The sequence below is a fragment of the Melospiza melodia genome, chromosome 27, assembly GCF_035770615.1.
Source record: "Melospiza melodia melodia isolate bMelMel2 chromosome 27, bMelMel2.pri, whole genome shotgun sequence".
Taxonomy (NCBI): Eukaryota; Metazoa; Chordata; class Aves; order Passeriformes; family Passerellidae; genus Melospiza; species Melospiza melodia.
The window spans coordinates 3,421,368-3,444,254 of record NC_086220.1 but is presented as its reverse complement, the minus strand read 5'-3'; the positions used below and the strand labels follow the sequence as shown (position 1 = coordinate 3,444,254).

The 22,887-nt window shown below is 47.0% G+C and overlaps 1 protein-coding gene across 23 annotated transcripts in view; it reads right to left on the bottom strand.

The window, feature by feature from the left end:
- The window catches only part of EPB41 (erythrocyte membrane protein band 4.1), a 110,938-nt gene that overhangs the window by 64,020 nt on the left and 24,031 nt on the right, over positions 1-22,887 (bottom strand). For 6 of the 23 annotated variants that reach the window (XM_063177559.1, XM_063177563.1, XM_063177564.1 and 3 more), the window contains exon 1: positions 22,298-22,448. The exons of 12 other annotated variants lie outside the window; for them this stretch is intronic. The gene's annotated coding sequence lies outside the window, so the exon portion shown is untranslated. Of the gene's footprint in view, positions 1-22,297; positions 22,449-22,887 lie in introns of those variants that run through there. 5 more of the 23 variants (XM_063177567.1, XM_063177576.1, XM_063177571.1 and 2 more) reach the window with 4 other exon arrangements.

Below are 22,887 nucleotides of genomic sequence, written 5' to 3'. Positions count from 1 at the left end.
TCTGTTCCCATCTGAGATGAAAACAATGAACATACAAATGAGGACTCAGCAGGTTGAGCTAGCTGGGAGGCACCTCCTTGCCAGTATAAGCTGTGAGCAGGGCAATACAGAAAATAAAAGCACACTAATGAGAGCCCTTGCAGCGGCAAGAAGTGTAGTGTAAGAGTAAACAGCAAAAACCAGACGGAAACGGAATGAGCTGATCTCTGGTGAGGACACAGGCGCACAGCCTGAGCTTGCTCCAGCTCCCCAGCTAAACAAGCTGCAAAAGCTCTTTAGAAGTGAACTAGAACTCCAAAACATTAACATTTCATTCTCTTACTGCTAAGCATGGGAGATGTTTAAAGAGTATCTGCCTTACCAGGCTGTGTCCCCTGTTGAGCAACAAGGGAAGGAGAAGAGGACCTGCCCTGCCCTGACTGCCCGGGCTGCCAAGCGCCTGCGCTGGGCACGGACCTCGCTGGCGTCACCACCATGTGCATTTGCTGTTTCCCAGGCGTTTTACCTGCTGACATTACAACTGCAAGCCTGCTTGTTTTATTAAACTGTGCTCCTACTCTTAAGCTACCATCCAATTACTGCTCCCAATTACTTGGCTCTTAAGAGCCAACAGTAATTACAGAGTACCCTGTGAACAAGGCTGCTGTCTGCTGAACTGCACAGAGCTGAAGCATCCAGGACCAGTCTCTCCTCTGGGAGAAGAAAGAGAGATTCCTCCAGTGGTAGATTAACAGTCCTGAGCATGAAGGGCAGGTTTGGTGAAACAGACCATGAGCATCACAGCCTCAATGCCCAGATTTCAGCAGCCCTTTGGATGCCCCAAGTATCCACAGCAATAAATATCTGTTTTTCCCTATGGGACTCAACAAAAGACAGCACCAGTTCAAGCCTGGGGATGTTAACCCAGAAATCTGGGATTAAAGGCACGCACCAGCAACAGCAGCCAGTGCTGTATAAATGCCCATGAGTTTTAAGCACCTTGGCAAAGCACTCAAACCCAGGAGGATGAAGAACCCAAACACTATGGGAGAAATGCCTGTGTACCGTGGCCCTTTCAAGCACAGGTAACTTTATAGCAAGAACTGTGCTGTTCAGGCACAGCCCTGTGAGTTTAAGACCCAAACCAGCTCCTGTGCAGAGCCCAGGGACACAGGAGTACAGCGTGAGCCTTCAGGAAGAGCACAGAATGCCCCTTTGCCTTCACACAGTGGCCTCTGCAGACAGCAGCCTAACAAGCTATTGTGCAACTCACATTGCTCAGATTTAATAATCCCGTCAATTCTGGCCTCTTTTTTTGCTTTCTACAAATAGATCTTTATTGCACAATTCACTGCCACTTGCATGAAACAGCAATATGCCAGAAGGAAACAGCACTTTGCCATGATTATCTACTTATTTTTAGTATTAGATTTTCTTTTTCTCAAAAATGTGTTTCCCTTTGCAGGGTGCAGTGCACTTTCAAAGTGTTCCACCAACAGCACTGCAGAATTCAGTCTTGACAACAGCAGGGAAGATCAGTGCTAGACATCCAAATACAAGAGGAAAGATAAAAAGGAGAATAATTCTTCTCTGTGCTTCACTTTGCTCCCAGATCTTGCCAAGCACAGCTTTTGAGAAAAATCCATGTTGTAGGACTGGGATGGGGAACACCATGGTGGCTTGAACTGCTCACACCAGGGACATGCCTGCCTGGGGACACAGGGAACACATCCCACATCTAGGACAGCATCAGTCTAGTACTGTGGTGCAGGAGAACATGCTTCTATAACTCACAACATATTTCATATTAAGAGCAATAATTAAATCAATTAGTGGTCACCCAGCGAGCTGCTTTACAGAAGTTCATTTTAAGCAGCAAAACCAACTTCCAGCACAGCTTAAAATAAGAAGGTGCCACATAATCATACAAATGCTCATGCCATTGGGAAATCAAGAATGGCTGCATAGGCTTCTGCTGCAGGTGGCTTATACCAAACAGTTCATTAGCACCAGATGGGCGGATCTCAGATTCCAAATGAAACATACATATCCCCATTTACAGTGATTCAACCCAAAAAAGCCAGTCCTCCAACTAAAATGCAAGTGCCACATCCATTTTTCTCCACAGTAAGAGCAGATCACATATATGATCACTGCAAAAGTCAGAAGGGACTGTGCTGGATACCACAATGGTTAATTACTTGTGTGACGAATTATCAACTTAAAAATCAAGTATCTGCATAGCTCCAAGCTGAATTTTTTTCCATTTTCCATTTTTTTCAGATTTAAAAAAAAATATAATTCACTGCTTGGAGCAGCAAAGACACTTTTTTTAAAACACAGCAACAAATTTCAAGCCTATTTCTCAAAGCACATCAAAAGAGCTCATCACTGGTAATACCAAGAGGTCTGGATCTTTTCATGTCTGGAAATCAACTCTTAAAATTAAGTTTTCACAAAGCCTGTTTTCTTGTTTTCAAGAAACTTGCTCCATCCTGAGCTTTAGTGACTCATCCCCAGACGTCTCTGACTAGCAGCACCTGAACTGACTGCACCCATGAAATACCTTGTGACTAGGCAAAACCACAGCCCATAGGTGGGAAAGCAGGGCAAGGAGATTAACTCAGAAAAACAGATAAAAACTTCACATTCCCCTGTCACTGTTTCTTCTGGAGATGTGGAATTGAGCAACTGCTAGGCTTGGCTGACGTAGGCATGTTGAGATGATGGTCAATCTCATGAGGTGCAGCTGGCTGCGTGTCTGTCCTACTTCCATAAATCCCAAACACTCTTGCTCCAACAGCAAAGCTCTGACAATCCTTTACAACAGAGAGGCTCGTTCTTTTCTCTCTCCCCTTGCTTTTTGTTTTAAAGAAATGTCTCAAAATATTTTCTATGGGAGTGTTTCTGCTGAAGTGAATTGGGGAAAAACATAAGCAGACACTTGAGGTAGACAGGAACCACCCACTCACAAATCTCCTGTCTCAAAGGGGCACAGCTGCAGCTCCAATTGATGCTCTCTTGTGACAGTGTTCACAGCGGTTTTCAGGCGAGGGAAGAGACGAGAATGTTGACTCCATGTTCAGAAGGCTTGATTTATTATTTTATGATATACATTACATTAAAACTACACTAAAAAGAATAGAAGGAAAAGTTTCATCTCAGAAGGCTAGCTAAGCTAAGAATAGAATAGAAAAGAATGATAACAAAGGCAGCTGCCTCAGACTTTCTGAGCCAGCTGACTGTGATTGGCCATTAATTACAAAAAAAAGCATGAGACCAATCACAGATGGACCTGTTGCATTCACAGCAGCAGATAATCATTGTTTACATTTTGTTCCTGAAGCTTCTCTGCTTCTCAAAAGAAAAAATCCTTAGAAAAAGATTCTCACAAAAAGATGTCTGCGACATTCTCTCCCCCCCGGCCCCATCTAGAAAATTTATTAGGACAAGTGTTTTAGTGAAAGAACAATGTTCTTCACCAATCCTATATTGTTTTTCTAGTGGTGAAGCTGAAGTGCTATGAAAGTTACAATTAATCAAATCTCAGTTTCAGTGTAACTCATCACTCCCTGGTTTTCTGCCAAAGTCAGAAGTTTCAGAAGGTTAACCTGTTTCCAAAACAAGCAGAATCTATCAACAAATTTTCAGCTGATTTTGTACTTAATACTTCAAAAGGGCAGAGTTGTTTCCTTATATTTGTGTTTTCAAAGGCCAGGCAGGAGGTGGTACCTCTGCACAGCAAAACCAGAGCTGAGCGCTTTTTGCAGCTGCTCCTACCACAGGAGTGATTTACAACTGCTTGTGCTGAGAAATCATGAGAAATGGTTAACGTACAACCACTGCCCCCAGCAAACAGAGCCAACCCTGTAACCAGGTTAGCACCCCACAGAGACACTAATGAGCTCCCTGCACACCTTCCAACCTCCTGAACCCCTGTGTGATGGAGCTGCAGGCACAGGGCGCTGGCACCTCTCCTTCCCCTGTGTCTGCAGAGAACCTTATCATCACTGGCACAGATGCAGCTGTGCATCTACCTCAAAAAAAGGAGAAAAAAGTTTAAATCCACAGTATTTGCATATGCTGTGTATAATACAATCTATCTGATTGCCAGCCTTTGCTGTGATTAGCACTGTGCAGGTCAAACCCACCAGTGTAATAATCAAGCAATGCTCATGCTGGAGAGTCCAGCTCAATTATAAAAAAAATAAACTTGCAAGAACAGTATCATATTGAAATACCAAATTTCTCTGTAATTGCAAGCCTCCTTGCTTTGTGAATTCATCCCTCATGTCCATTATCTACTCCCATTCCTGCCTCAGGAGGGACACAGGCAAGTAACACTAATAGATTCCGTTTCCCCGAGCACTCCCTCTCGATTCATCATGCAACAGGGACTCTTTTTTTAATAAACCACATGTCTGCAAAAGGAATATCACCATACATAATCATCAGGATAGATTAAGAGAATCAATCATCATTTTTAAATAAGCCAAGAGCAGCAGCTGCAAAACATGAAGCCACTAACATTGTCCGTGCCACTGCTGGTTTCCCCACAGGCATCCAGTGGGTGTTTGCAGGTAGGAGGAAGAGCACCTGAACCAAGAAGAGGGATGCTTTTTGCATTGGTGCCCCAAAACTGAGGGGATGAGAGACGTCAGCTACTCAAAGCATCTTGCTTCAGAGCAAAACAAAGTGAAAAAACTTGCTTCAGTGTGTAAATAGAGGAAAAAAGGTCATTTTTGGAGATGAACTTGCTTGGACACGACAAGTCCCTTGGGTTCTTGTTATCAAGGGAATGCAGCATCCCAAACTTCACTTGAAGAGATGGGCAGGGAAGGGGTCCTGGTGTGGGATGGGCACAACAGCTGCTCTGACCTCATCAACCAACCCCAGCTTTATTCCACCATTTCCTGGAGGAGCGAAGGAAAGAGCAGAGATGGGTGGGAACAAACAAACCGATACTGCTACCCACAAACAAAGGAAGTGTTTTTTGAAGGCAGCACCTAGGCAGACCTGATGGAAGTAACAGAAGCAGCAGTTACAACAACAACAAACCCCTCCAGAAGTCTGAAGAAACTACAGCACTCACTAGAAGCAGTGCCAGAGGAATTCAGCACGTGGCCATTTCCCCCCAGTATCACCAGCATGCCCTTCCCACGTTGATGCAGTTGCTCCCACTGCAGATAAACCCCATTCCCAAGGGCAGACTGACAATATTGAATTTTTCAGAAAGCCCTGAAGAATGAAGCCAGCTCATGTGTGTGAGTCAGCAAACTCACACATATGCAAGACCCCTTTTCCATCCTTTTTAAACACCTGGGGAAGCCTGGCTGCACATGAAAACCCATGGAAAAGCAATATATATGTACCCTACATTCTTCCTCTTCCAAAACAGTTTGTCTTGCTAGTTGTTCCCCCTGTTCGAGAAAGTGTGGGGGTCCTTAAACCCTTTTGACTAGAAACATTTATGAACAGCTGAAAACTCGCATTTTCTCTGCAACTGAACTCTTCTCCAGGCCCCAAAAGCTTCCAGCTTTTCCTCTGAAAAGGAGAAAAAGTGATGAAAGTTATTCCCACAGCTGGACCAGGCAGCCTACACTGAGTTTGTCTTGTTGCTACTTCATGTGTGTATTCACCAAGACTCTCATGAGCTTCTCACCACACACACTCAGCTTTCACGTTGGCAGCTGGAGATAAAAAAGCAGCGATATCAGCATCGGCCACCAGCACCAATCCCAGGAGGAATGGAGGGACATGGGAGCAGCACTGGTACTTCCCAGGAGAGGGACGGAGGGACACCAGGGAAGTGCCTGATTCTCATCCCACCTGGTTTCCCCTGTTCAAATCGTAATAATGTGCTACCAAGTGTCCTAAAAATGCTGGGTTTTTGCATGGAATGTGACCCCTTCCTCCTCCAAGCTATAGGGGTCTGCCTTCTGTCTGTGTCAGGGCACGTTTACATGATAAATGGCCTTTTTACTGCCTCTATACACTTACATGCAGGCATGCAGGAGAAAGGGATGCTGCTTAGGTGACTTGTTTTGACTTCAGACCAACAACCATGCCCACAATTTAAACACACAATTTCCATCTTGCCTGTCAATTCACTGCCAACCAATAGTTGCAAAAGGTATTAAGGCCAGAAAACTTTGGCCTAAAGCTGGATTTCACGATTTTTTTAGATCAAATGAGCAGCTGAGATTTCATGGTACATGAAGGACAGGAGGACTCCCTTGTACCAGGAGGATGACAGCTCACCACTGCTCTTCTCCAAGGGGCTCCATCCCTGGAGGGTCCCACTGGCTTGTGTCTGATGTACACGCCAAAGTGACACTGCCAGGATATGTGTCTTTGCCAACAGGACTAATACACTATGCAAACACAGAATCCAGTATTTGAAGGACAGACCAGCAGTTTTTGTTTGGGGATTTAAGAGAGTTTTTTGTCAGTCTGCAAAATGTTACCCTGAGCTGCCCCTGCACTGACTAAAATTTGCATTTTCCCATAAAGCCCCAGGGCATCCTGCTCTCCTCTGGCCCTCATGTTAAGAGGGGAAATCAGGAATATACATTCAGGTGGGATACCAGGAAAAGTTTCTTCCCCCAGAAGCTGGTCAGGCACTGAGCAGACTCCCCAGGGAATGGTCAGAGCCCTGAACCTGCCAAGAGCTCCAGGAGTGTTTGGACAATGGACAACCCTCTCGAGGATGCACAGGGTAGGACTGTTGGGGAGTCCTATGCAGGGCCAGGAGTTAGACTTGATGATCCTTGATGTCCCTTTCAACTCAGAAGATTCTGTGACTTTGGCTATAGGGCCCTCTTATCCACTGGTTCAGGAACTGGAAGGCAGCATGCAAGGCAGCAATATTTGCTGTTTAGGGCAGCTGAAGCTGGACCTGAAAGATTTTTATCCTTCCATGAAGGAACCCTTGCCCAATGACAAACAACTCCTAAAACTCCCCAGGAATGCTGCATGTTTCTCATTTTCCAAGTGCCTGGCTCAAGGCACTGCAGGCAGATCACAGAGGCAGAAACCAGGGCTGGAACATGAAACGTTCCATCAAGCTCCATGTCAATGGGATAAAACCAAACCACCCTTCAAGCCATCCTGGAGCATCCAGACCATCTCATGAGTAAATTGCAAAGACCAGCTCATGCTTTCGATTCATTTGTACACAGGCATCGCAGATGAATTTGGACGGGAATCAGTAATCCTGTCTTTGGAGGAGAGTTTGAATAACAGGGAATAAATACAGCCTGGAGCCCCGGACACAATAACATCCCCACTTATGTCCTGCTCGCTCTCATATTCAGTGATACACAGGCCCTAGGGGTGAAAAGTCCATATGGAATCACACTCCAAGGCCACACCAGCATGGGAAGGCGAGGAGATGCTGTGGGACCAGCAGCAGCACACACCATCTTCCACCTCCACGGGTCTGGCTCTGCAATTCTACTATAAAGCCACGTGAGCAGCTTAGTTATTTATTTAACTAAAAGCTTTTAATTATCTCTCTCTCACACACACATTCCATGGGGTGGGGAAGGAGCGAAATAATCAGCCTACAACCAGTGACCAGAGGGTTCAAAGGAATTGTGGTTTTCATAGAAACAGCTAACCAGCCCAATTCTTCTTCCACTGTTGCAAAGCGTACTCACATCCCCAGGCTCCAGCCATGGCATGTTTTGCTGTGGTTATGTCCCAGGCTGAGCTGATCCTGTAAGGAGGATTCAATTTTGACAGAGCAAAGGATCCTCCACAGGTCTGGGCTCCAGGTTTCCTGATGCAGCCACAGAGGGTTATTCCATTGTGTGACCCAGTCTGAAAGCCAGGCTGACATCCCATGGGACTCGCCCTCACCAGCAGATGGACTGGGCTGCTCCCCAAAAATACACATGGGGGAGGGAAGCACCCAACACTGTGGCCACGGCCATGCAACCAGGCAGCCATGGAGCTCTCCCACCACCTGCAAGATGAAACACTCCCCTGAGCTTCCCATCTTCCTACATCTTTTAGGCTCTGCACCGAGATCAGGGAGATACAAAATTCTCAGTCTCCTCCAAAAGCACCAGAGTTCAAGTGCTGTAAGACTTTATAAATTATAAATTACAAAGCACTGCTATCAACATTTGCTCTGAGCACAGCAGCTAAAGCAAGCTGGCATGGGAATTTGTTTAAAAATCCCAGATCCAAAATGCAGCAGGGTCTGGAGGAGCATGGCCTGGAAGAGTACGATTGCTTGAACATAGCCCCGAAGCCCACACAATTTCCCTCTCTGTGGAACTGCTTCATTTAAAAAAAGAAAAAAGAGAGAGAGAGAGAAAGATTTAGTCCATCAATATGATCTACTTGGACAAATTAAAAGCACTGGCTTTTAATACACAATGTGAGCGGCATTACACAAGCAAAAACTCACATAAACAGAAAACAAGCGTAAACAACCAACTGAACGTAAAGAAACTAATAATATTAATCTGGATTAAGTACAAGCCATAAACATTCCTACCTAATCCATCCGATGGACAAAGATAAATCCCTGCTATGCCGCATCTACAGTTCTTTGCAACTTAAGAAACCACAATACTGATCAAAACAGTAGTAGATTAGACATACAAAGGGAAATCTTTACACATTGTTGCCTGCTTAGCCTACACAAGATTACGACAATAAACCAAGCACCAAGAAAGAATAATCATTGCAAAAGATCCCCAAGCCCAGACTGCAATTTCTAGTCCTGATGGAAAGCTTTATATTGAACTTTCCCAGAGAAATACAAAAGAGCAACAAACACAGCTCCAAGCCTGAACAACCTGAGTATCTGCTATTCCTTACCGCTCTAGGAAAACTGCACAGAAGTTAGAGGGAAGCCAACAGACTTGCAGTAGCGCTTAAAAGTACAAAGTACAGTTTATGATGGGAAATTATTTACATTCATAGGGCCACTGCAGGGACCCTCACACCGTCCTATTAATGCCCTTAGATTCATCACAGCTTCCCAGGGATGTAAAATCAGCTCCAGCAAGTTCAGATACTGACCCAGTGTGACACACAGTACAGCTCAGCTCTACCTCCCCACTGCAGCCCCACCCACACATTCCTCCATCAAAAGAGGGGTGGGAAGCTCCCTCCCCGAGCAGGGATCTCTGGCCTGGATAGGTGGGGAGAGCCCAGAGCTTTCCCACCTGGCATGGGCACAAGATCTCTGAGCACCACCGATTTCCAGGGCTTTTTCCAATAAATAGGTGGAATATGGGAGTAAGGGGCTGAAGAAAAATCCACCTGCAGTGACACAGGTACAGTTCCCCCAAATGAAGAGGCTCTCAGCACATGCGCCTCATTTGGGAATACAAGGAAAGATACCTGAGAAAAATTCCCAGTCAGATGCTATGGATACTCAGGAACATCCAAGGATGAAGAGCCTGAGGTTCACCTGCTGACCCCAAAAATCCAGGATTCCTTTGAGATGCCAAGTAACTGCTGGTGAAAACCTAGTACAGAGCCACTGCCTTCCATCAGCAACCCTTCTGTATACACAACTTTATTCCAGCATGTTACATGCCACATTCACAACATCATTATCATCATCACTCACCTATCAATGTATCAAAGCACATGGAGCATCCCAACATCCCTGCAAGCTATCCTGTCAGAGCAACACTTTGATCTCTAATAAATGAATTTGTGGAGGTGGTTGCTCCCTAGATAAACCACATCCTTGCCAGTCTATGTTCCATTCATTCAAATATCTGCTCAACAAGGAGTAAATGGGACAGTAGGGGAGACATTGTTTTACCACTTTCCAAAAATCAGCATGGATGCTCATGCAGAGCACATAGGCACTTGGCAGGAACATACTGGAGCCAGGAGATGTAGGTTTGGACTATCATTGCCTGAAGCATTTATAGGCTTCAGGAATATACAATGTTTGGAAACAGGCCAAGAGGAGTCCTTACTCCTCAGGATTGCTGCTTTCCCATGAAATGCTTTGCTTTTCATAAGATTATTTGTTTTAACTTGCAATTGTGAGATCAGGTGAAAACACAGGTAATTCCTGTTCTTGTCATCTAAACTGATACAGGAAATAATGAATGTGTTTATATTAGGAAAAAAAACATCCTTCTCTATGTTTCATAAGGCTCTAATTGAGTTTTCAAGGTAAGGAGCACACACTATGTTTATCCTGATATTTATCTTCCACAGCAGATTATGTTTGTCCATGGGAATCCTAGAAAATCCTCGCCTTCTTTATTAAGGCCATGGCAGCAGAGATATGCACTGCCTTTTAAATCCCACCCAATGCTCAAAATTGCCCTAGAAGTGCAACTGAAGATGCAAGATGATGTAAAATATAAACATCAAGAGTATCGGTATCACTGACATGCGACACAAAACCCTTACCAGTCACCACAATGCTGCAGGAAAAACTTACATTCATCAAAAATATTGCTGGACCAGCCATTAAAAAATAAAAACAACCTACTTTGGATCTCTACGAAGCAACCTTTGAAGCAAAGGGAGCAGATCCTGGGACAGTGACACAGGAGTTAGCTAAGCATGCAAGGAATTGCACTCCACTGCATCACAGCGGCAGCCAGGGCAGAGCCCCTCTGCATCCCTCATCCAGACCCAGCACACTCTCTGCCCCATGAGATCTTACAGGCATTGTTTTTACATATCTTAACTGTGAATAAGAATCACTAATTCAAAGACCATCCCTCCAGATCCAGCAAACTAAGGCAAGCAAAATCCAGCATATTTGAAAAGCCTTCAAATCCTAAATGGAAAGAGCAAGGAAAGGCAAAAAGGGATTTGTGGTACTGTTGAAATATTAGATTTTCATGGAATAGCTTGCATTGGAAGGGACCTATCTTGCTTTGCTTGTCCAATATCTTAATTAAATTAACACACAGAATTATAACTGAACCAGCATAGCACCAACCCCAGAATTTGGACAATCTCTACGCAATTTTCTCTTCACCATGCAATCATGCAATTCTTGAATTACCATTTACACAGCCACAGAGGGAAAAGCTGCCAGACCCTGCCCAAAACCAGCTTCCTCAAACCAGTGCACCAAGGGTGAACAAGTTCCTTTTCCCCAAAAGACAAGGAAGTGAGGACTTGGAACACTTGCAGCTGCAGCACTCAGAGGTGTTTGAGGTGGATTTTAACTCATTCCAGACATTCTGGAGTAATTTTCATCACAAACGGTGCCTCGCTGGAGATAGGAAAAAAAAATACGCCTTGGTGGAAAATCCAGTAGGAGCATCACTTCCCACTGGGCCAAGGTGTTTTCTTGAGCTAGAATTCAGGGCAAAGCAGGATCCAGGGACAGGAAAGAGCCCTCGCCTGACTGATACCAGACCACAGCATCCACATTTGTCCCATGGATGGGTGAGCAGGCATCGGTCTGTGGAGCCCCAAGCCCTTCCCCGCTCCCCCTCCTGCACAATGGACTCCGGGCAGAGCTGGGGATCCCAGCCCGGGCAACCCGCCCCAGCACAGGGGGACACGGGGTGCCAGCTCCCCCGAGCTGTGTGTCCCTATCCTGCCATCCCCATTCCCTGCCTCCTGCAGAATCTGTCTCGGGCTGAGCCTCGGCCTTTTGACTTCCAGCACTCCGTGTCACACACAGCCCTACGAGCCGCGCACACACACGCTGTGCGCACACAGCTGCACCGGATTCGGTCACTGCAAACACACACCGTGCACACACACAGGGCAAACGCAGACGCGCTGCACACACCCGCACAGTACGTACATACACATGGGGCACACTCACCTGGTGTGCAGAGACACACAGCGCACGCACACGCACTGCGTATCCATGCAGTGCTCACACGCAGAGCTCACAGCAGTCACACCACGCACCCCCGATACAAACTACACACACGGGGTGCTTGTGCAGACCACGCGTGCACACTGCAACACCCCACGCACGCACACCCTTTACACGCACAAGCACACCAACCGCACACGCTCGCTGTGAAGATAGATGCACCTTGCGCAGATGAGCACACGCACTCACACACCGTGCACAACCGCACACGCGCACATACACGTGCCCGTCCGCACGGAGACCGCGGGCTCGCACCGGCCCGCCGTGTGCGGACACGAACACACGGACACACGGACACACGGACACACGGACACGGAGCCGCCGCGCAAAGGCCGCGCGCACTCCCCCGCGCCGCGCACCCGCTCCCGCGCGCACTTACCCGGCCGCCCCCGCGCGCGGCGCCCGCCGGCCTCGCACCGGCCCCCGCAGAGCCCCCGCCGCCGTGCGGCACCCCGGGGCCGCGCCGTGCCCAGCCAGTCGCTCTGCCTCCGTTCCTCCCGCTCCGCGCCCGCCGCTCCGCGCCCGCCCGCGGCTCTACCCCCCCGCCCCGCCTCCTCCCCCCACAACACTGTAGTAAGTTCTCATTGGCCGAGGCCGAGGGGCGGGACGCCAGCGCCGCCTCGCCATTGGCTACAGGGAAACCGCGGCCGGCGGCGCGGGCGGGGGAGCGTGCGCCCCCTCCTGGCTCCCCCCATGCCGCTCTCTGCCGTTTCCTCCCGCGGGCGGCCCGGAGGGAGAGTCCGGAGCGCTTTGCTGAGCCCGCCACAACAACAACCCGGGCAGCCAGAGGCTGAAATAACGGGATTAGCGCCTGCTCCTGCCACCGCCACACCCTCCCCCGCTAGAGTGATGGTGGCGGGGGGGCGATAATTTGGCGCCGCACGGCCCCGGTAGGAAGGGGTAGGAAGGGTCCTGCCCGCCTGCACCGCGGGCGGCAGCGCCGCTCCCCCTCCCTCCGTGACCCAAATTTTAAATACCGTTCGCTGCCTCCCAGAGAAAGTCGTGGCGCAGCTCTGAAGGGAAACCCGGGGTGAAGAAGCAAGGAGGAATGTACGAAGAAAGATAGAGGGGGGCGTTGGGGTTTTTTTTAATGCTGTTATTATAGTCTTCATTTTTTTGAGCATAAGTCCATTCGTAATCGAACAGGTACTGCCTCAGTCTTGTGGCAAGCAAAAAAAGCGACAATTGAGGTGGCTTGGTCAACAAGAAACGCCCCCAGGAGCCCAGCACAGCCCCACCGAGGGGCCCACCCTGCCCCTGCTCTGGAATCCCGCACCTCCAGCACGGCCTGGATTTCCCTCGCTTACAGCCAAATTAGAATCAGTTATTTTTGCAAGCAGAGCTGTCCAGCTCTCCCTGCTTTGTACACCAGAGCAAAACATGCTGCCCAGTACCTCTTGAGCACTTCCAAAGGTTACAGCAAAGCTGCTGCCAGCCTGCCCAGCTCGGGAACCAAACCCCCCTCGTATATGTGCACAATTCCAAAATACTCCTGGCACTAAGGCATCTTCATTTGTCTCCCACAGAGAATTAAAGTCTCAGGCACATTATTCTGCTTGGATTAAGAGCAACCGCCCTGCCTCTTCATCAGCAGATAATACCCAAGGCTGATGCACACTGGCTGGGATGGCTCCATCACTGATACTGATCTAGCAAGGGCCACTCACACACTGAGGACATTTACACTATATGAAGCTAAAAATACCCAGATTTTTAGAAAAAAATTAACATGCTTCTCACAGCTATTTACCCCTTCTCCTTTATGTGCCGATGACAGTCAGCTCTGCCAAGAAGAACGGAGCAGCTCCCCTGTGTCTCAGTGTTGAGACTACTTGCAATAAGGTCCTTAATTAGAGGGAAGACAGATATTTTTTGCCTTAAATCTGGACTACTTGGTGGTTTCCTTGGACTTAGATGAGCACATCTGATTAAAAAAAAGACAGGCTGGCAGAGGTCTGGCGGCTCCAAGTTGCTGCTCCTACATTAGGGACAGGTAGCTCCTTTGAAACATGCCCTGAAGTTCTGACTTCAGTCCCCAGTGCAATAAATTAGCACATTTTAATAGCCCAGGCAGTACATGGAGGAGCGTCAGATGTTCAGTGCTGATCCACCACAACTGCTGCCCTTGCTACTGCTCACCCATGGTGGGCTTAAAACACTGCCAGAAGAGAAATACCAGTCCAAAGAGCTTTGAGGAGAAAACCATGGAGCAAAGAAACCACAAGATTTGGTTGGTAACAGCTTCTTGCAACTAAGAAAAACAAGCAAGCAAACCCACACTGCTTCAAGATTATCTGGAGGAGAGACCAGGGCAACAAAAACTTTGCATCAAAGCAGTGATTTAACACCACACACTGCATCATCCACTGCGCTCAGATCACCAGATGATCCCAAACTCCATCTGTCAGCAGCTGAGAACAGAGAGCAGCAGCTCCTGCATTTTGTATTCCCAGGTGAAGCATTTATCCACAGGGAGCACTAGCACAAGCTGCTGACGTGCTTGTGCATGAGGGCAACGGATGCTGTCATCTCTTCAGATCCCAAACAAATGGCTGAGCTTGACTGGCTAAAAAGCTAAAGGAGGAGACACTAGAAAGTTGAATTATCAAATACAAAAAGAGGCACTACATCTATGCCATGAGAGCCTGAAAAACATTCTTCTGGGGCAAGGGGATCTAAGCCTACATAAAGCAACTTTTTATAGGGAGCAAAAAATATGAGAAAAAAAAGGGAAAAAGAAACCTAAAACCACCACTCTCATGGAAATAAACCCATCACCACCACACTTCTGCTGGAAGCCACTGGCTTAGCTTGTAACTTTCTCCTTCCTACATAGCCCCAAACTGACCTCTGAAATCCCATAGGAAGTAATGGAAATTTCTTAAATTCTTCACTATAAGAACAGTTTGCCCTGTGCAAAGCCTGGATTGAAACTATTTAAAGAACTCTCCTGGTTACAGCTGGTTAAAGTCACTTTATGGGAGTTATTTAGAGACTGAGAATTATTTTATTAAGTCAGGATTTCTTGGTATTTGCCTGTTGGATATAGGAATAAGGACAGGAATTATATTCATTTTAGGCATGCATTTGGGGTCACTAAGGCAGAGGTTGTTCCTCACAAAGTGAAAGGCCACTTGGAATGCTCAGATCCTGATGGATTGGTGTAAACCAACTGGGTCATGCAGGACAATGCCAAACCCTGCCCTCTGCCTGGGTAATGTGCAGGCACTTGCAAGCAGCTCAGCAGGACACACTGCAGCATCCTAGGAGCATCCAGACAGCAGATTAAATCTAGCTCAAGTTAAGTTCTTCATAGACCAGATCTTTGTAAGGTGATCCAGCACTCTGTAGGCCCACAAGATACACTCCAGGTAGGATTTGTTGCAAAACAGGGCTCCCAGTTTACACCAGTGCTGGGGAACACTGCCCAGAGCATTACTGGCACAACAACAAAAGGCACAGAGCTCTCTCCTCTTTGCCCTGAGGAGCTTCTCCAGTGAGGAATTTCCAGTCTAAACAAAGCAATTGTGCATCACACTGGTGCTGTGCTCCCTTCACCAAAGCAAGCAGGACTTAAAGTGAAGAGAAATACTTGGGATTACACCAAGTTCTAGGGAAAAAAAAAAAAAAAATAGGCTGGTCAGATGAATCCTTTATCTATCCTGCTCTAAATGAGCTGTATTACACACACATATGTGAACACACAACGGGCACACTCCATTTGCCTTCTCACACTCACACACTTTGCAAGCAAGTGACAGTCTCCATTGCAGCAGCAACCGTTTCACAAGAGCTTACAGCAAACAAGGTGGGAGGAGAGCAGGTGGCTCAGTTTTGCCAGTTCCTGGCCCTGTGCCCTTGGCTCATCTTCCAGCTTTGCTGTCACCATCAGCAATGCTGATTTGGCCATGAGCAGTAGACAAGAATGAGGAGGAGAGGAAACCTCCTTTTGACTTCTCAAGCTTTGTCTTCCTGTAAAATGGTGATCTAGAATTAAGACACTGCAGGTAAATGATTCACCTGGAAGGAAAGAACGCTGCATTTCTCCCCTGCCCACCCCTCTCTCCAGCACAGAATTCCCTGCTGAAAAAGGCTCTGAAAGGCTGAACTGCAAATTCAAGGAATTTTCACTAAGGTCTAGAACACTTGCACTGCTTTGCTACAACTCATGGTGTGCACAGTGAAGGCAACCTGAAACATCTACACTCACCTGGCTCTGTATCAAGTATTTAACCAAAGATTAAATCTAGTCCAGCCCATCATAACACTCTCCAAAACCAACAATTGATTCATTGCTGAGATAGTTATTAAAGGGCCAAGAAGCACCCTCCATAGCTAAAGAGACTGAGTGATTTAGGTATTGGAATCACACTTGGCATCAGGGCAGTTCACCTCCAATTTTGCTAAATCCAAACTGCTTCTGCCACCCTTTTCTTTGTGGTTTCCTTCTGGAGAATTTTGTTTTGTTGGCTGTAATTTGTAGCCTTTAAAAGCTACTGTTGCTAAACAACAGCCATGTGTTCTCCCATGGGCAGAAGAATCCCATTTTTTAGCCATTAGATCTTTTTGGTACTGGGCTGGCTCAAATGGATCCTTTTTGGGCAGATGGGGTGGCTAGGAACTAAGTCTGTACACCCAGGAATTCCCTTCCCACCTGCAATCTGGTTAATTGATGCAAAAAGCTCCCGTCATGAGTTTCATTGATTTGTATGGAGCTGATGTTCATTTGAGTCAGTGTCTTGCAGCGCAGCAGACAAACTCCAAGTAGAAAGAGGAACAAAACAGAAGTGGAGCTTCAGTTCTCTCCAGGCTGTGTGCCAGTGCAGAAGAACAGCTCCTGGAGAGTCAGCTTTGTTTAGACTTAGGGCTTAGAGTCAGCATGTAAAGCACATTTCTGCCAAGATGCACCATTAAAGATTAGAGGAGGTCGGCTGCAGCCCTGCAGGATCGAGTGCTCATATGGTGAATGCTTCTACATTGACAGAGAAATACTGTTCCTCTCAAGTATGAGTAGGAGGTATTAAACACACGAGGGTCTGCACTGAAAGGATCTATAAAGAGCTTAACAAATCCTGGAGAATAGAACACAGGTGATGCTGTGAATTCAAGCAGTGCAGGCTCAGGAAAAGGCAGAGTCAGTGTGGCATGAGCCTGAGCACCAGAAACAACATAAGAAACTCACTGAACCACAGAAAGAACCATCACAGGAGCCTCAGACTGTCCCACAGCACACTCATCTCCATCACCTCGAGAGCTCAACCTCCTTCAAAGCATTTACTAGGATTTCATTTCCCAGCAGTCACCATTAAAAACTAAAACCAGAGGAGTGTGCTCACAGACAGCACTTGACTCGCTACCCCTCTTTCAGGAATGCTGCTGGAAACTCCTATAGTTGGGCAGCAGGAAGAAGTTCAAGCTCTTGTGCCAGCCTCCTAAGCCAAGCAGGACCAGCCAGCCTGGCCAGAGAGGCAGCTGTTCCTTCAGCAGGGGACAAGCTCAGCTATGCAGCCTTTCTTGAAATGCACCCAAAAATAACAGTGACTGCCACCTAGAGACCAGAGCTCCAGCCGGGAGGCAGCCAAGCTGCACTACAAACAAAAGATGTCAGGGGCTAATTTACTCTTTGCATAGATGAGGAGTCAAACTGTGGCCAAGAGAGGCTCTGGCTTCTTTAAATAACACCAGGTAGGTGTGTTTTCAACTACAGCTTCTCCCCAGAAAGGCACCAATTCAGCGAAGGAGATTTGACTCCATTCTGTTAAGCTCTTTTTGGGCAAAAAGCCCCCCTTGGCTTCAAAATGCTTAGAGCTCTTTGGTATGGGGAAGGACAGTTTCAAGATCAGGGTTTATTTAGGACTATTTAACTTTACCTAGCAGTGAGTTTAAGGCAGATACTTGGCAGAGAGCTTTCGAGTCTGCACTAACATATCCCAAAGGCCGTGAACCCAGCTCCAGTCAACAGACAGCAAATGGTGCTGAGGGCTAGACCTGTGCATCAGTGAGGGACACCTGGCAAAACCTAACATTTATTTAAATTAAAATTTAGCTGTGTAGAACAAATACAGCTTTTAACCACTATTTTTTCCACAAATAAGAGCCAAAGCTCTGCACACCTTGGTCAGCACAGTGTCCCCTGCCTGACACGTCCTTGGACCTTGCAGGATTTGTCCTGAGCTATTGAACTGGATCAATCTTGTCACTTTGAGTCCTGCCTATGGATGTTCCCAGAACCTGATAGAGCACAGCCAAAGTCTGCCCAGAAGCATTTCTGCAGGTGCACAATGATTAACTGGTGCACATTTCCATATCACAAATTAAAAAGACCTCAGCTTGCTTGAAATGCAGTATATTAACCTCTGAAACTGGCAGTCATGGATACCAGCTTCAAAAAGATGAATATCAATAAGACAGAATCCCAGAAGATAGCATCCCACTGCTGCCAGATTTTCTGGAGCTCAAAATAAGGAATTTTGAGGCATTTTAAGGTAGCAACTTTACATGCTTATTTTATTAAGAGAACCCAAAGTGGTTCATATTAATAGACAGAATCCAAGAAATTGAGGAGGGCGAGGGGGATAAGGTAGCAAAGGAAAGCTCTGGGCATTAATGGAGAGACAGGGAGCCAAGGGCAGGAAGCACACTGCCATTGCCACAGTTAATTGCCAAGAGTCTGAAAAAGTTTGTTACTAAAATAAATAACTCTGTTAATTCAGGGTGTTGTGCAGGTCCACTGAGGCTGCACAGTAACAGTGCACACAGTAAATCTCTGGAGCAGGAGATGCAGCAGCAGCTTGGAAATGCCAATCTCACCCTGCGGTCACTGCAGGCTGCATCAGTAAAGCTAATAATCATTAAGCTGCCATCTTTTATTTCTAATTATTTGTCTCCACAGCAGGGTTTCTCCAACCATCAAGCAAAAGGGAGGAAAGTCTCAAAGGCGTAACTGTTTTGAAGTGGGCTCACAGCTGCCACGGCATGAATGCCTCTCCAAGAACAGTAGCAACTGCTCTGCATGGCCCACGGAGCTGGGAGGGAAAGCATCTCTGTTTAGGCTGGTTTTCAATGTCGGTTTTTAGGTCAACCAAAACAGCTTTTTTTATGCAACAGAAAGCTCACTTGTTTTGGAGTTTTTGCTTTCATTTAATTAGATGGTAATTCAGAGGGCAGCACTGCTATTCTGAACGCCACAATGAGAACTGTTTTCACTGCTTTACTAAGCAACAAAGTGAAAACACTGAGCTAAGCTGGCTCTAGAACTTGACACCATGTTAGAGACCATGGTCTCTTCTGACAGTGTGGGACAAGCGAAGAGATACCTTGCTGCCACATTTCCACAGAAACATGGAATCATTTAGGTCAGAAAAGCCCTTCACAATCAAATAGGCTAACCATTAACCCACCGCTGCCAAGCCCATCAGTAACCCATGCCCCTAAGTGCCACATCTACACAGATTTTAAACCCCTCCAGGGATGGGGACTCCATCATTGCCCTGGGCAGCCTGTGCCAGCGCTTGATGACCTTTTCCATGAAGAAGCTTTTCCCTAATGTCCAACTTAAACCTCTCCTGGCACAGCCTGGGGCTATTTTCTCTCATCCTGTCCCTTGTTCCCAGACCAATCTCTTGCAGGCTGCTCCCTTCTGTCAAGGAGCTGTGGAGAGACAGAAGGTCCCCCCAAGCCTCCTTTTGTCCAGGGTGAGCCACCCCAACTCCCCCAGTTGCTCCTGGTGCTCCAGCCCCTTCTCCAGCTCTGTTCCTTTCCCTGGATACACTCCAGCCCCTCAATGTCTTTCTTGTTGTGAGAGGCCCAAAACTGACCCCAGGACTGAAGGTTTGGCCTCACCAGTGACCAGTACAGGGGGACTTCCCTAGACCTGCTGGCCACACTGGTGCTCTCATACAGGCCACGTGCCATTTGCCGTCTTGCACACCTGGGCTCATGTTCAAGCACTGTCAACCAACAGGAGAGGTTGAAGAAGAAAATCTCACTGAAAGGTGCTGGAAACCTCATTTGTTCTTCCTCTTTGGGCTATGTGTAAACAAGAACTAAGGAGAGAAACTCACAGCACAACAAGCTGTTCAAGGGCAAAGCAGTGCCCTTCTCCAGGTTGCCCATCAATTCTAGGATAGAAAGAAACAACATGTATAGATAGATAACAGCACGTGGTTTCCAGCATCACCAGTGCCGCTGTATGGAAAGGCAGAGCCCAAACACAGCCCATGAATGGACACCCTGCACTTACCACCACAGACACAGCTCTGAATTTTTCAGCAGTGACCTCACCTTGGATTTCTTGACAGGCTTTAAATAATGGCAACATATGTGCATTTCAGCTTGAAGGTCAAGAGCAAAACTCCCAGCAGAGAGGGTTTTCTGGCATTTTCAGCATTTTCCTTCACGGTTTCTGCCCCACAGCTACTCCCAGCTTCTCTCCATGGAAGCTGCTGGTGTGTTACTTTGCCCAACACTTACCAGGTCAGGAGAGGAGATTACTAAATTTATATTTAATATAAATATATTACCAAAGCTGCTATGCATTTTATGTTTACCTATGAGATAACCTAGGCTTAAAGAAGGAGAGGCAATCTGAGCCTGCTGTTTTCTCTGCTGAGTGAAGGTCAGGGCTGTCCCTGAGCCAGTGATACTGTACCACACCCCCTTTACCTTTGCTATCCCTAACAAGGTACCACATGGCTTTCTTGTTTGCTGATAAAGATTGACACCAATTATTCAGCAAGCAGCAAATTTCATCTCATATCATGATCAAAACATCTACAGCATGTAACAAGCAGGATCACCAAAATGCAATTCTCTCCCCTCTGTGCAATACATGCAAGAAAACAGACAAAAGTAACACAGAGACTGCTCTAGGGAGTGCAAACCAGGTCCAGGCTATCAGTGTTTCACAAGGGAGAAATTCACCCTTGAACAGAGACTTGTTATACATAGATAGCCAGATTGGTGACTGTCCTGAGGCCCTGCTCAAGCACTGAGCTGGAAGACTCTCTGGCCAAGGACTTGCTCCAGGTTACCCTGGCACAGCTGCTCTGCTGGAACAGCTTTGCCTCTCACTAACCCATTCCAACCATCATGCAAGTGAGCACTTGTATCTTGCTCCACATCCAAGCTCACAGCAGCTCCCAGCTGTACCTTCCACGCGGAGGAGTTTTATTCTGCACTCAAATGGCTGCTGGGTGTTTGGTGGGGTTGGAGCTCAGCACTTCTGACCAAGGCAGGTTTTCTAGTTAATTAACAATCCTGCTTTTGGAGATTTGGTAGCAAAGCTCATTCAGATCAGGAGGCAGCTGCTCATCTTCCAAATATAGTGCTCACTTCTGAGTAAGAACAACAGGTTTATGCTTGGATTTCATTCATCTCTCCTGCACAGGCATGAGGCATTGTATAATGATGTCAAGTTTAAGAATAAAGCAATCTGTTTCCAGCACCTTCCTCTGCTTTCCCTTCCAGTCTTTCATCAATGACTGGCAGCACATGAAATACTCAGGCACGGAGCAGAGATGCTCTAAATGTGCTCAGCCCTTTCCCTTACTAGGAGAAGAGAGGCTGTTACTGGGGAAGAGGAGTGATGGAGAGGGGAAAGCTTAGCAGGAGGATAGCTTGAATTTAAAAAAAAAAAAAAGTAAATTTGAACTTACTGAAGTTTCCAGAGAACACAACCTCGATGCAAAGGCACCACTGCACCCAGAGAAAAAGCATCACCAAGCAGATCCCTTCCTTCCCTCCACCCTGAGCACACACACCTTGTCCTCAGAGGCTTTAATACACAAACACCACCTCACAGCCAAGTTCATGGCAGGCACCAAACCTCTGCAGGAAAACCATCAGAATCCACCCCACCAGGGCAATTTTTCCCCTATGCAAAGCAGGCGCTCCATGAACACAAATTGAAATCATCAGTGCCTAATGCTCTTCTCCAAGCCCGACACGCATTTCCCCTCCTCTCCTGCCAAAAGGGCCTCAGCCTCCTCTCCATGCCCTGCAAAGCCCCAAACACCCATGGTTTGCAAAGGGTGAGGTAGTCCAGTGCCATCAGAGAGCCCCTTTCACAACCACCGTGCTGACTTGCCACCAACAGATGTCAGGAGACATCCTGGGAAGAACAGCAAGCATTGCTTTCCATTCGCAAAAATATTTTCCCTTGCATTTGCTCACTTGCTGGCACTTAAGTGTGTTTTTATCCCCAGGTCAGTGCTCCACAGCCTAGGCTGGTAGGAAAAACTACTACTGGGGGCTTCTTCATATCATAAAATACAGCAACTTCCAGGCCAACTAAGTGCTTTTCAATATCCAAAATCTTGACACACACACGGACAATAAATCATGGTGTTTGACAACAACCAATGCTTCAGAGTTTAAGCCAATAGGTCAGTTCATTATTTCAATATGTCCGATCATTAAGTCAAAGCAACTTGTTTCAACTATTTCTGCCACTGATCTAACAAAACAGGTACTTACCCAGAGATGAGAGAGCCAGGCCAACCACACAGGCGAAGCACCAAAATCCATCGTGGGGCAATGGATAGAAGAGAAAAGAGAAGAGACACTGGTTAAAAAGTAGTTCTGGCTAAACATGAAAAACCCATGCACCCACCAGAAAAACCCAAGCCACAACGCCAAAAGCTCACACTTGCACCCACATGAGCAAGGCAACAGAGCAAACTTCAGTATCTGACTCTTCCAGAAGTGAAGGTGGAACCGGATGTTCACGGTCAGCCACTTCTTAGAAATGTAAACACCAAGCAGGGAAGGAAAAAAAAAAAAAAAAAAAAAAAAAACAACCAAAAACATCAGCTCGGCATTACCTAACGCTGATTATACAGAGAGAGTTGACGTAGGCACCCCATGCCTGCCAGCCTCCGGTGAGTACCGCCTCCCGTGAGTAAACCCTCCCGTGAGTACCACCTCCCGTGAGTACCGCCTCCCGTGAGTAAACCCTCCGCTGAGTACCGCCTCCGGTGAGTACCGCCTCCCGTGAGTAAACCCTCCGCTGAGTACCGCCTCCGGTGAGTAAACCCTCCGGTGAGTACCGCCTCCCGTGAGTACCG